The sequence below is a fragment of the Pseudophryne corroboree genome, chromosome 7 (genome assembly GCF_028390025.1).
Source record: "Pseudophryne corroboree isolate aPseCor3 chromosome 7, aPseCor3.hap2, whole genome shotgun sequence".
In the NCBI taxonomy this organism is placed as follows: domain Eukaryota; kingdom Metazoa; phylum Chordata; class Amphibia; order Anura; family Myobatrachidae; genus Pseudophryne; species Pseudophryne corroboree.
In genome coordinates, this window is record NC_086450.1 from 129,945,000 (window position 1) to 129,957,772 (window position 12,773).

The 12,773-nt window shown below is 42.2% G+C and overlaps 1 protein-coding gene across 1 annotated transcript in view; it reads right to left on the reverse strand.

The window, feature by feature from the left end:
- Window positions 1–12,773, reverse strand: part of SLC4A10 (solute carrier family 4 member 10) — a 562,469-nt gene that overhangs the window by 520,969 nt on the left and 28,727 nt on the right. The window lies entirely within an intron of this gene.

Here is a 12,773-nt window from a genome sequence, read left to right on the forward strand (position 1 = left end):
CACTTTTATCAAAAAAAATTCCTCACACATGTTAATTTTAATCAATCAATCAATCAATCAATCAATCAATCAATCATTCTTGTGTTCTATTATGGCTTTTTCTCTCCTAACTTGCTGCAAAACAGAAAGTTGGTATAGTCCACTTCTAAATTTTTTTTTTTTTAACAAGCAATCAATCAATTGATCATTCTTTTACCATCTTTCCACTATATACTCCACCTCTGTTTCCCTGTACTTTCTCAGGTCTAGGAGCTATGTACTTTTCTCGGGTCTCTGAGCTAGTTCTTGATTATTGAAAACATTCTTTGTTACTTTCTATGGGGTTATGTAGTCTATTAAACTGCCATCCAGTCTGCCACTGCAGTGCCACTCTATTTCCTAGCTGTGCCATGTTTGAAGTTAAACTACTATGTGTTTGTGACGCCCACTGCTGTCGCTTAGCTTAGTCAGCCAGCTAGCTCAGAGCAACCTTTAGGCCTAAACGGGATGAAAATAATATTGTGAGCTGTGAAGTAGTGAAAATTGATTGAAAATAACTGAAAATAAATGTTACTGAGGTTAATAATATTGTAGGAATTTTTTTTTTTAAAAAGGCCAAAAGTATGTGATTTTAGCTGTTTTTATCAATTTTTTAGAAAAATCCAGATCCAAAACGAAAACACGTGAAGGCGGTTTTGGCAAAACCAAAACATGAAGCTAATACAGATCCAAATCCACAACATGGAGGTTGGCGCACATCTCTAATAATAAGTGACGACACAAATATTTTGGGTTGATTAGGCACCCACAGAACTGGCTTCTATGATTAAGGGTTAAACCCTCTGAACATATATATGGGTGGTTGGAGGATTTAAAATACTTCTTTACAGTGTGGGAAAATAAAAAAAAACTATCCCCAATCCTAATGATGGTTATTGAGATGCCATTGAGAGGGATGGAATCGGGATCCCAGCACTTGGGATGCCGGTGGTTAAAATACCAACAGCGGCATCACGACATGTAGGATCCTGACACCTGCAAGGTAAGTTTGCTAACCCTTTCCCCCTAACCCTTCTTTCCCACAGCCTGACCCTATCTATTCCCCCCATACTCCCCCGCAGTCTAACCATAACTTAACCGTAACCCTTCCTGGTGGTGCCTAAACCTAACCCCCTCCACGCAGCCTAAATCTAAACATCCCACCCCCCGCTGCCTAACCCTTACCCTCCCCATTGGTGCCTAACCATAACCCTACCTCTTGGGCAGATGTAACATATGCAGAGAGAGTTAGATTTGGGGTGGTTATATTGTTTCTGTGCAAGGTAAATACTGGCTGCTTTATTTTTACACTGCAATTTAGATTTCAGTTTGAACACACCCCACCCAAATGTAATCTCTCTGCACATGTTACATCTGCCCCATCTGGTTCTGCCCATCAGTGTGCTTTTTTGGTTTTCTAACAAACATGAATAAGGCCCATAGTTCAATGTATTATTTTCATTTATTTAGTAGATACATATTATCCTTCTGCAACTATGTAGCAACATCACTAGTTAGAATAGATTCAACTGTGTTATCCGAGGCTGCTGAGTTATATATAATGACTGTTCCCAGTGTGTCCAAAAGGTACATTTAATTTTCTTCCTCCATGGACACGTATGAACAACTTTCCTCTTTTTGGCAAAATTGCCTGATATGTAACATAGTAACATAATAACTAAGGTTGAAAAAATACAATTGTCCATCGAGTTCAACCTATTTGTGGTCTCCTATGCAGTCTTATTATAGGACTAGTTATTTTTATGTTAGGACTAGTTATATTAACTATAATGCGTGCCTACGCACCATAACTCTGAATATCTTTATCCAATAGGAATTTATCTAACCCATTCTTAAAGGTGTTGACTGAGTCCGCAGTATTAATCTCTCAGGCAGGGAATTCCAACACGTATTGTCTTTACTGTGAAAATACCTTTTCTCCTCAATGTGCGGAAACTCCTCTCCTCTAACCTAAGCGAGTGACCACGTGTCCTCTGTGCTGATCTTATAGAAAACAGGTCCCTCCCGAGCTCTGTGTATTGACCCCTTATATATTTGTAGATGTTGATCATGTCCCCTCTTAGTCTCCAGCGTCTCCATGCCCTTGATTAGTTTGGTCGCCCGCCTCTGAACCTTTTCTAGCTCCAGGATATCCTTTTTGTAATATGGTGCCCAAAATTGCACACAGTATTCAAGATGTGGCCTCACTAGTGATTTATATAATGGGAGTATAATACTCTCGTCCCTTGCATCAATTCCCCGTTTTATGCATGCTAATATCTTATTAGCCTTCTGTATTGTAGGCATATAATAAAATGTTGTCTAATTAGATATAGTGTCCGTGTCTTGATTATTATACAGACGGTATAGGTGAGATGTGATAGCGCCCAAGATTGCTGGAGGTGCGGAATGCTGGCCGATCTCTGACTTTTTTTTTTAAAGCACCAAAACTTTACAAGACAAAAGAAAAAAAAAATGCTACAAAGAAAGAATGCTTTCAAAAATAGAGGTGTTATTAGTTTATTTTTAGCAATTAATAAAATGCAAAGTGAATGAACAGAAGATAAATCTAAATCAAATCAATATTTGTGGCGTGATATAATGGAGTCTGAGATCGCCGGAGGTGCGGAATGCCGACCAATCTCAGATGTTTAAAAAGATTGCCCCTTTAAAAAAGCATCGGAGTTGAGCCGGCATTCCACACCTCCGGTGATCTCAGACTCCATGACATCTCGCCGCTGGTGTGACCAACTTTTGCCTTCAAAACAGCATCAGTTATTCTAGGTACACTTGTACAAAGTCAAGGATTTGTAGGATTACAGTCAGGTGTATGATCATCACAAATCTTACCAAACGTGATAATGATCATCATTTTCATATGTAGGTTGAAAGACAGACAATTAATGAAACAAATACAGCTGTGTAGGAGGCTTAAAACTGGGTGAGGAACTTTGCTACAGAGATCATACACCATGGCAAGACTGAGCACAGCAACAAGACACACGGTTATTATACTGCATCAGCAAGGTCTTTCCCAGGCAAATATTGCAATACAGACAGGGGTTTCAGAATGTGCTGTTCAAGCTCCTTTGAATGAGCACAAAGAAATGGGCAACGCTGAGGAGTATAGACACAGTGGTCGGCCAAGGAAACTTAGTGCATCAGATGACAGACACATAATGCTTACTTCCCTTTGAAATTGGTAGATAGCCAGCAGGGGATGTAGTTATGTGACTAGCGGTCAGGAAACTGCTGGTCCCATTACCCCCCCCCCCCTTCCCACACACACACACATCCCGTCCCCTCTAGAGCCTGACAGACTGCATGCCGACTAGCAGGGACTATTCCCACTCGTAGGTGTTCACGACAATCATAGAGTGGGAATAGAACCTGTGAACTTGTTGCACTCGCCACCCAATGGCATTCCACTGCCGGGATTCAGTAGTCGGGATGCTGACTGCCGGTATACCCGGCCCCGGTAATGTGATACACACCCTCCAGCAATACATCAGCTCAGAACTGTCAGAAACCAGTGGGTCCCAGGTACACACATCTACTGTTTAGAGAAGTCTGGCCAGAAGTGGTCTTCAGAATTGCAGCCAAAAAGCCATACCTTCGACGTGCAAACAAGGTCAAGCAATTCAACTGAGCACAACAACATAGGAACTGAGGTGCAGAAAACTGGCAGCAGGTGCTCTGGACTAATGAGTCAAAATTTTAAATATTTGGCTGTGACAGAAGGCAGTTTGTTCACCAAAGGGCTGGAGAGCGGAATAATAATGAGTGACTGCAGGCAACAGTGAAGCATGGTAAAGGTTCCTTGCAAGTCTGAGGCTGCATTTCAGCAAATGGAGTTGGGGATTTGGTAAGGATTAATGGTGTCCTCAATGCTGAGAAATACAGGCAGGTACTTATCCATCATGTAATACCATCAGGGGGCATCTGATTGGCTCCAAAGTTATTCTGCAGCAAGGCAAAGGGTTGTCAGACCAAATATTGATTTGATTATTTTTCTTCTGTTCATTCAGTTTGCATTTAGTAAATTTATAAACTATTAAAACTTATATTTTTGGAAGCATTCTTACTATGCAAATTAGGGGTCCTCAGGAACTGTGTCACACAGAGTGGGGGGAGGGGGAAGGGGGATTCATATCCTTGAGGCAGGAGAGTGTTTTTGTATGGGAGATGCCAGGTCTCTTGGGATTACATGGCACAGAGTGCTGGGAAGGGGTCTGAGGTTACTGGCCATGGAGTTCGAAGAAACTAACTGCAGAATGGGGGTGCATGGTGTTTAATGGAGGGGGTACAGTGCCAGAAATGCCTGTGGAAGTCGTTGGAGAGTAATCTGGAGAGCAGCGTCCAACTGGACTCAGCTCCTCTTAAGTGTAGGGGGGGATCTCACCCTCAAGAGTCCAGTCTACTGTTCTCTGGGATTCCTGTCACTCTCCTGTCTCCAGGCATCTGCAGTTGTGATCAGGAAGACAGCATTGCAGTGCAGGTCAGGGGGGTGTTGCCTTAGTAGGGCTGCAGAGAGTTTCATGCCAGGGGCAGGATGCAGTTCAAGTGTCTGAGCAGCAGTCCTCTCTGAACAAGCCCCAGGGGATCCTGTGGGAGACCAGCTAGAGAGTCAGCCAGGTCAACAGCACTCACCTGGTTATGATGGGAGTGGGACACACAGTTTGGCTCCCCTCCTGGGGTTACTATAGCATGCTGAGCAGTGCTTAGTGCTGGCTACACAGCTGTATTCTATATCCATAAACTTTCCCTTCTAAAGTGGGTAATGGTCCTGGTATGCCACCTCATCTACCAAGGAAAGTTCAGTGTGTGTGTTTGTGTGTGTGTGTGTGTGTGTGTGTGTGTGTGTGTGTGTGTGTGTGTGTGTGTGTGTGTGTGTGTACACAGTATATATGTATGTATGTATGTATGAATATATTTATATACATATATACACCCAATGTATATAAGACTTTTTATAAAAAAATTAGAATAAAATATTCAGAAATTCTTTGTCATATGCATTTTCCAAACAGATGTCAATAATTGGAGGGCTTGCAAGCCCTATTCACTTTCTGTTAATATAAATGTTTCACCCAATGCGTTTCATCTATGGCGACTTCTTCGGGGGTGTCTTTAAGTGTAAAGGAGAGAAAGATATTTTAATAACAGCACACTAAGTTAAAGTAAACCTTTACATATCCAAAACAATCAATTTATCTTCAGACAAGAATTTGGTAAAGTTTTTGCACCATATATAAGAACAGGTTATTGTGCTTACTAAATGGAAATACTAATTTGTGACCATCTGTATGTACAGAGATATATGCGTATATATATATATATATATATATATATATATATATAAACTCACACTGCTGCGGCACTCAGAAGTGAAAAAGACAATAGGCAGGTCTCCTGGTCAACGTTCAATGTTCACACATTTTTCGTCAGGAAGGTGTGAACATTGAAACGTTGACCAGGAGACCTGCCTATTGTCTTTTTCACTTCTGAGTGCCGCAGCAGTGTGAGTTTGTGCGGTAACACTGCCCTTACAGCAGTGTGATACTGAGGGCACCGGAGCTTATTGCATTTGTAATACATGCAGGGGTGAGTGCCGGAATTCTGCATTATATACACTGCTCAAAAAAATAAAGGGAACACTAAAATAACACATCCTAGATCTGAATGAATGAAATATTCTTATTATATACTTTGTTCTTTACATAGTTGAATGTGCTGACAACAAAATCACACAAAAATGATCAATGGAAATCAAATTTATTAACCCATGGAAGTCTGGATTTGGAGTCACACTCAAAATTAAAGTGGAAAAACACACTACAGGCTGATCCAACTTTGATGTAATGTCCTTAAAACAAGTCAAAATGAGGCTCAGTAGTGTGTGTGGCCTCCACATGCCTGTATAACCTCCCTACAACGCCTGGGCATGCTCCTGATGAGGTGGCGGATTGTCTCCTGAGGGATCTCCTCCCAGACCTGGACTAAAGCATCCGCCAACTCCTGGACAGTTTGTGGTGCAACGTGGCGTTGGTGGATGGAGCGAGACATGATGTCCCAGATGTGCTCAATTGGATTCAGGTCTGGGGAACGGGCGGGCCAGTCCATAGCATCAATGCCTTCGTCTTGCAGGAACTGCTGACACACTCCAGTCACATGAGGTCTAGCATTGTCTTGCATTAGGAGGAACCCAGGGCCAACCGCACCAGCATATGGTCTCACAAGGGGTCTGAGGATCTCATCTCGGTACCTAATGGCAGTCAGGCTAACTCTGGCGAGCACATGGAGGGCTGTGCGGCCCCCCAAAGAAATGCCACCCCACACCATTACCGACCCACTGCCAAACCGGTCATGCTGGAGGATGTTGCAGGCAGCAGAACGTTCTCCTTGGCGTCTCCAGACCTTGTCATGTCTGTCACATGTGCTCAGTGAGAACCTGCTTTCATCTGTGAAGAGCACAGGGCGCCAGTGGCGAATTTGCCAATCTTGGTGTTCTCTGGCAAATGCCAAACGTCCTGCACGGTGTTGGGCTGTAAGCACAACCCCCACCTGTGGACGTCGGGCCCTCATGGAGTCTGTTTCTGATCATTTGAGTAGACACATGCACATTTATGGCTTGCTGGAGGTCATTTTGCAGGACTCTGGCAGTGCTCCTCCTGTTCCTCTTTGCACAAAGGTGGAGGTAGCGGTCCTGCTGCTGGGTTGTTGCCCTCCTACGGCCTCCTCCACATCTCCTGATGTACTGGCCTGACTCCTGGTAGCGCCTCCATGCTCTGGACACTATGCTGACAGACACAGCAAACCTTCTTGCCACAGCTCGCATTGATGTGCCATCCTGGATGAGCTGCACTACCTGAGCAACTTGTGTGGGTTGTAGACTCCGTCTCATGCTACCACTAGAGTGAAAGCACTGCCAGCTTTCAAAAGTGACCAAAACATCAGCCAGAAAGCATAGGAGCTGAGAAGTGGTCTGTGGTCACCACCTGCAGAACAACTCCTTTATTGGGGGTGTCTTGCTAATTGCCTATAATTTCCACATGTTGTCTATTCCATTTGCACAACAGCATGTGAACTTGATTGTCAATCAGTGTTGCTTCCTAAGTGGATAGTTTGATTTCACAGAAGTGTGATTGACTTGGAGTTACATTGTGTTGTTTAAGCGTTCCCTTTATTTTTTTGGGCAGTGTGTATATATATATATATATATATATATATATACACTGCATATATGCACATGTATATTTTCTAGAGATGAGCGGGTTCGGATTTACTCGGTTCTTTATGCAGGTCTTATCACCATTTCTTATTTTCTGGATTTTTCTTACTGGTTAACCAAAACACGTGACGTCCTATAGCCAATAAGGAGATTCGGGTAAATCCGAGTAAATCCGAGTAAACCCGAACCCGCTCATCTCTATTATTATTTTCATGTTGTTTGGAAAAATGTAACACTTACTGAATATAGAAGATGGTCTCACATGAATTCCTAATAATAGGTGATTTCAATTTTGTGATACTCCTATAACAAATGTTAATATGTCAGCAAAATACTAGTAATTAAATGGAGCACAAAACAATAAAATTTATATTAGGAAATAATGAGTACTTCCACATAGTTTGTGGCCAATAACTTTACGGATTTATACAGGTTGAGTATCCCTTATCCAAAATACTTGGGACCAGAGGTATTTTGGATATGGGATTTTTCCGTATTTTGGAATAATTGCATACCATAATGAGATATCATGGTGTTGGGACCTAAATCTAAGCACAGAATGCATTTATGTTACATATACACCTAAAACACACAGCCTGAAGGTCATTGTAGCCAATATTTTCTGTAACTTTGTGCATTAAACAAAGTGTGTGTACATTCACACAATTCATGTATGTTTCAAATACACCTTGTACACACAGCCTGAAAGTAATTTAATACAATATTTTTAATAACTTTGTGTATTAAACAAAGTTTGTATACATTGAGCCATCAAAAAACAAAGGTTTCACTGGCTCACTCTCACTAAAAAAAAGTCTGTATTTCGGAATATTCCGTATTACGGAATATTTGGATATGGGATACTCAACCTGTATTGAAGTTCTTAATAATTGTCAAATCTGTTAGGGATGATATTTTAAATCAGTTAATTTAATCCAGACTGAAACACACTGCAATGAGGGAAATAAATCATGAGTTTACCAACAGCAATCAATCACCTCTATGTGGTCTGAAGTCCAAATGCAGAGTGATTGTCTCCCTTTTTAAACCTCTATTTAAACCCCTGAGTGGATTGCATCACTTCCTGCCCAGTAGTGCACCAAAGGTGTTTAATTAACACATTTCAGTTAACGTTTGTTGGTTCTATGTATCTTGAGGGGAATAGACATACTGAATAAAACTCACATATTCATTAGTGGTCAGTGGGAATAAATATAATTATAGAAGCGGGTTTAATGAGGTGTTTGCGCTCCAGGAGTTGGACTCCCGTTTCCTGGTAGCGCTCCAAGCCTCATTCTGGACACGTTGGCGTCATTACATAGGTCACGTGACCGCGTCTAAACCCAGTCACGAGATTGCGATGAGTCCCTGGTAGGAGAATCCTTTTGTCTAGGCAACGTGGTATCCTTGTACTGGCCATGCCTGTTCTATTCTGAATAGTAGCGTGTCGTCATGGGAACGCGGTCCTATATGTTATTAAAGGATTAATAACTTCTATTGTGTTTAGCCTATGTCTGGCAAATATTAAAAGGTTAAACACAATAGAAGTAAAAGGTTTACTTTAAATTAGCGTGCTGTTATTAAAATATCTTTCTCTCCTTTACACTTAAAGACACCCCTGAAGAAATTGCCATAGACAAAATGCATTGGGTGAAACATTTTATATTAACAGAAGGTGAATAGGGCTTGCAAGCCCTCCAATTATTAACATCTGTCTGGAAAATGCATATGATAATGAACTTCTGAATATTTTATTCTAATTTTTTAATAAAAAGTTTTCTATACATTGGGTGTAAATTTATAAAAAGGTCATAATAGTTCATTCTCTGTTCATATGGTTGGTAAAAGTATCCATTGAATATAATATATATATATATATATATATATACACACACACACATAGTACATGACACGACCACCGGCCAATTCTTCAGATATGCCAATCTGAGAATCGTCGTCCGTGACTTCTGGATTACTTTTAGTCCGTAACTGCCACCAGCAAGAAGGTTTTAGCAACTAAACGCAAGGCTGTCTTCGCTTCGGCCAATACACACACTTATTAATGCGTCACAAAATAATAGCATGGATCATGAGGCCTTTGTGCATAAGAACACAGACCAGAACTAAAAATTAGATGTTTAATGTCAAGAATATCTTCAGAGCTTTTAGTTACAAAAAAGAGTTACAAAGATTATAAGAAATATTTAAAAGTACACACAGATTAGGATACAATTTCAAATAAAACAAAAGGGAGGATCATATTAGAAACCTAACTTACTCAACAGCAGGTAGGCATTCTGTGTGGAGGTATTTCACACATTAGGAGAAATGGTGCATTCCCAGCTCTTGGATGTTTCCCTCAGAAATTAACAACACAGTATAGAAACATAGAACATAGAATTTGACGGCAGATAAGAACCACTTGGCCCATCTAATCTACCCCTTTTTTTTTATCCTTTAGGCAATCTCAACCCTTTTTGAACCTTAATTATTTGTAATGATATTCATATGCCTATCCCAAGCATGTTTAAATTGCTCTACAGTCTTAGCCTCTACCACCTCTGATGGGAGGCTATTCCACTTATCCACTACCCTTTCTGTGAAGTAATTTTTCCTTAAAGTATGTGTGAGAGGGGCAGATATAGACGCCTCACAGCTGTAGCCCCCACCATTTCCTTAACTCTCTCAATGCTGTGTACCTGGGTAGTGAGAAACCAGACTTCCTTTTGGTTTCACTTTTAACAGCTGTCTTTCTTTTACGTTTCAAGAGGTAAGGTTTCTTGACCTTGCCAGGCTTTTCTGAAATGTTTCTTCTAACTATAGTTTATAGCTTCTTAGATAAGGTAAGGGCCATAAACTAACCTCTGACTCCCCACTATACATCAAGTGTCCTCTACTCCCATATATGTGTAGCTATGAGTTCACTCAGAGAACAGGCTGGCATCCATGTTGTGTCACAGACTCCATTACATTATACATTACATACAAGTCTTATATCGATGGATGCAAGTAAATGTCCTATTTTGCCACATTCCCACCTGTGAATTGAAGCATGGGGACAAGTGGTATACATCACAGTCTTACCTGTGCGCCACTGACCACCTGCTCCTTTTGGCGTGAAAGCCCATCAGCATTTCTGTGCTGAATAGTGAAATTGAATTGTTGGAGCACCAGACTCCACCATAGGAGTTTGCCAATATCTCTGGAAACTCTGTTCCGGCAAACGAGTGGATTGTTGTTCGTAATTATTGTGGAGTCTCGTCCATACAGATATGGCTATAGTTTTTGGAGAGCCCACACAATCGCCAAGCATTCCTTTTCAATTATGGCATAGGCCACTTCCCAGGGGAACCACTTTCTTACTTAAGAAAAAGCCAGGTCATTCTTCCCCCTGCTTATTAACCAGACAGAGCACAGTGCCTAACCAGTAGTTAGACACATCAGTCTTTACCATGAACCTCTTTTCACAGTCCAGTTCTGGGGGAAGGGCACCCCCTCCTACACCGAGCCCTGGATATTTCAACTCTCCCATTCCAAACTGGCATTTCTCTAGTTTCCCTTGGAAAGGTGCCTGGTAGGGGTGCAGTGCAGTGCCACCTTAGTTACTTCCTCGCTACAGTGGGCATTGGTTAACTTCCCACCTGTCAGGGCAAATATATGTTTTGTGATGTGAACACCCTCTTTCGTACATGGTGCTCACTGTGTTGCTATTTCTGCTGTTAGTGTATGTGTTATAGCTGCATCACAGCTAGGGCCTTTGCCACTCTGCCCCATCTCCACAAGACTGGGGTCGCTCACCTCCATACACAACCTCTGTGAATTAACACTGTATATCTCTACATCCCTGTTACCTTCTTCCGGAGAGTACCATCAGACATAATTTTTTAAACATTGTGGTCATCTTTCAGGTTTGCCAGTGCAAGGGGTGGGTCTCTCACCTCTACAAGCTGAGACTGTGACACAGCCACCCTCCTTACAGCAGGACTTGATGCATGGTCATTAATCCCTGCAGCACCAGGCAACATCAGACCATCTGCAGTGTCTGACATCCGACAAGTTCTACATTCCCCATCAGGAACATATTGGGGACAGAACATGTTCAGCATGGGATCAGACATTATAACTTGGGGACCAGGCACCTCTGTCCCTATTTTTACACCCGCAATCTCCAAATAATCCAGGGAATATTCGGACCCAGGACTAACCGTAGCAGGCCCCACAGTACCCATGGTAATTGACTGGGCTATACTCTGAGAGGTAGAGTGATGGAAAGGGCCCACCCTATCCTAACAGCCTGGAGAGGTAAGCTTTCCACTGAAGCCTCTGTGTGTGAGAATCCCTGCTGGGTGTCTGCATGCAACAGGAGTGCAGGGAGGGGGGTCAGAGGGGGAAGAACAGCAGTGTGTGTTTCTCCCTTCTCAGCTGTTGACACAGCCCCTTTCTCTGGCACTACCCTGGTACCTAACATGCTGGCTGCACCACCGACAGACACATTATTTCCCACAGTGATACATGCATCTTCGGAATTTCTGGTAACATGGGTACAAGACAATACATCATCTCCATTATTACCCTGACTGGGTGCATCATCCTGGAGCACCTGCAACACAACATGAACATTTTCATCAATATATGGAATCATTGTCCCGTCTTTACACATAGACATTTGCATGTTTTCAGGGCCCCTCGGTACCTGCAAATCAACATGAGCTGTCTCAACAATACAGGAAGTTATTTCCTCGTCCCTATACATAGACATTGGCATGTTATTTGGATCACTCAGGACCTGGGAAAGAATGGTGTTAGCAAGAAACACTGACAATGTTGCAGTATCAGGGACATCAGGTTCCTTTAAGTATGAGGCCTGCATTCGGCCCAGATCTGTCCCTAGCAGAAAATTGTGAGGCAAGCTGGGTCACCCAGACACTTCCCTTATGCCTCCCTCTGTCTCCCTGTCCAGATACTGATGCTCTCTGACCAGGGGAGAAACAGGTTCACCCTTTAGCAACGTAACATGGGTGACATCACTATCACTACACATGCTACTAATCTGCATTTCTAAATCATCCCAGACTATATCAGGTTCCTTTCCTAAACCCACACAACTGCAAGTGCTAGCACTGGTACCTATCAGAGGCTCACCACCATATATCCCTATCACATTGGAGTATGCACAGTGATCACATAGCATTACAGGTACTGTACATAGAGTCACATCATTGCAAGGTTTAGCATCATCACATACTACCTGAGATGAATCACATATTTCAACAGACTTAAAAATGTCTGGCACACATTGTGCTATCAATTGTCCAAAGTCAGTCTTCACGAACACATTTTTGGGAATATTATCCAACACTCCCACCTCTCTCATCGACATAGTCTCTTCTACAATCAGGTCCTCCTGAAAATCAGCCTCTTCCAGCTGCAAATTCTGTGTAGATGGTGGTAATATGCTGTTCGCACCAACAGCTCCTCCCCTCAGGGTACACTGTACCTCGGGATGCGAGAACTCTGTAACTTA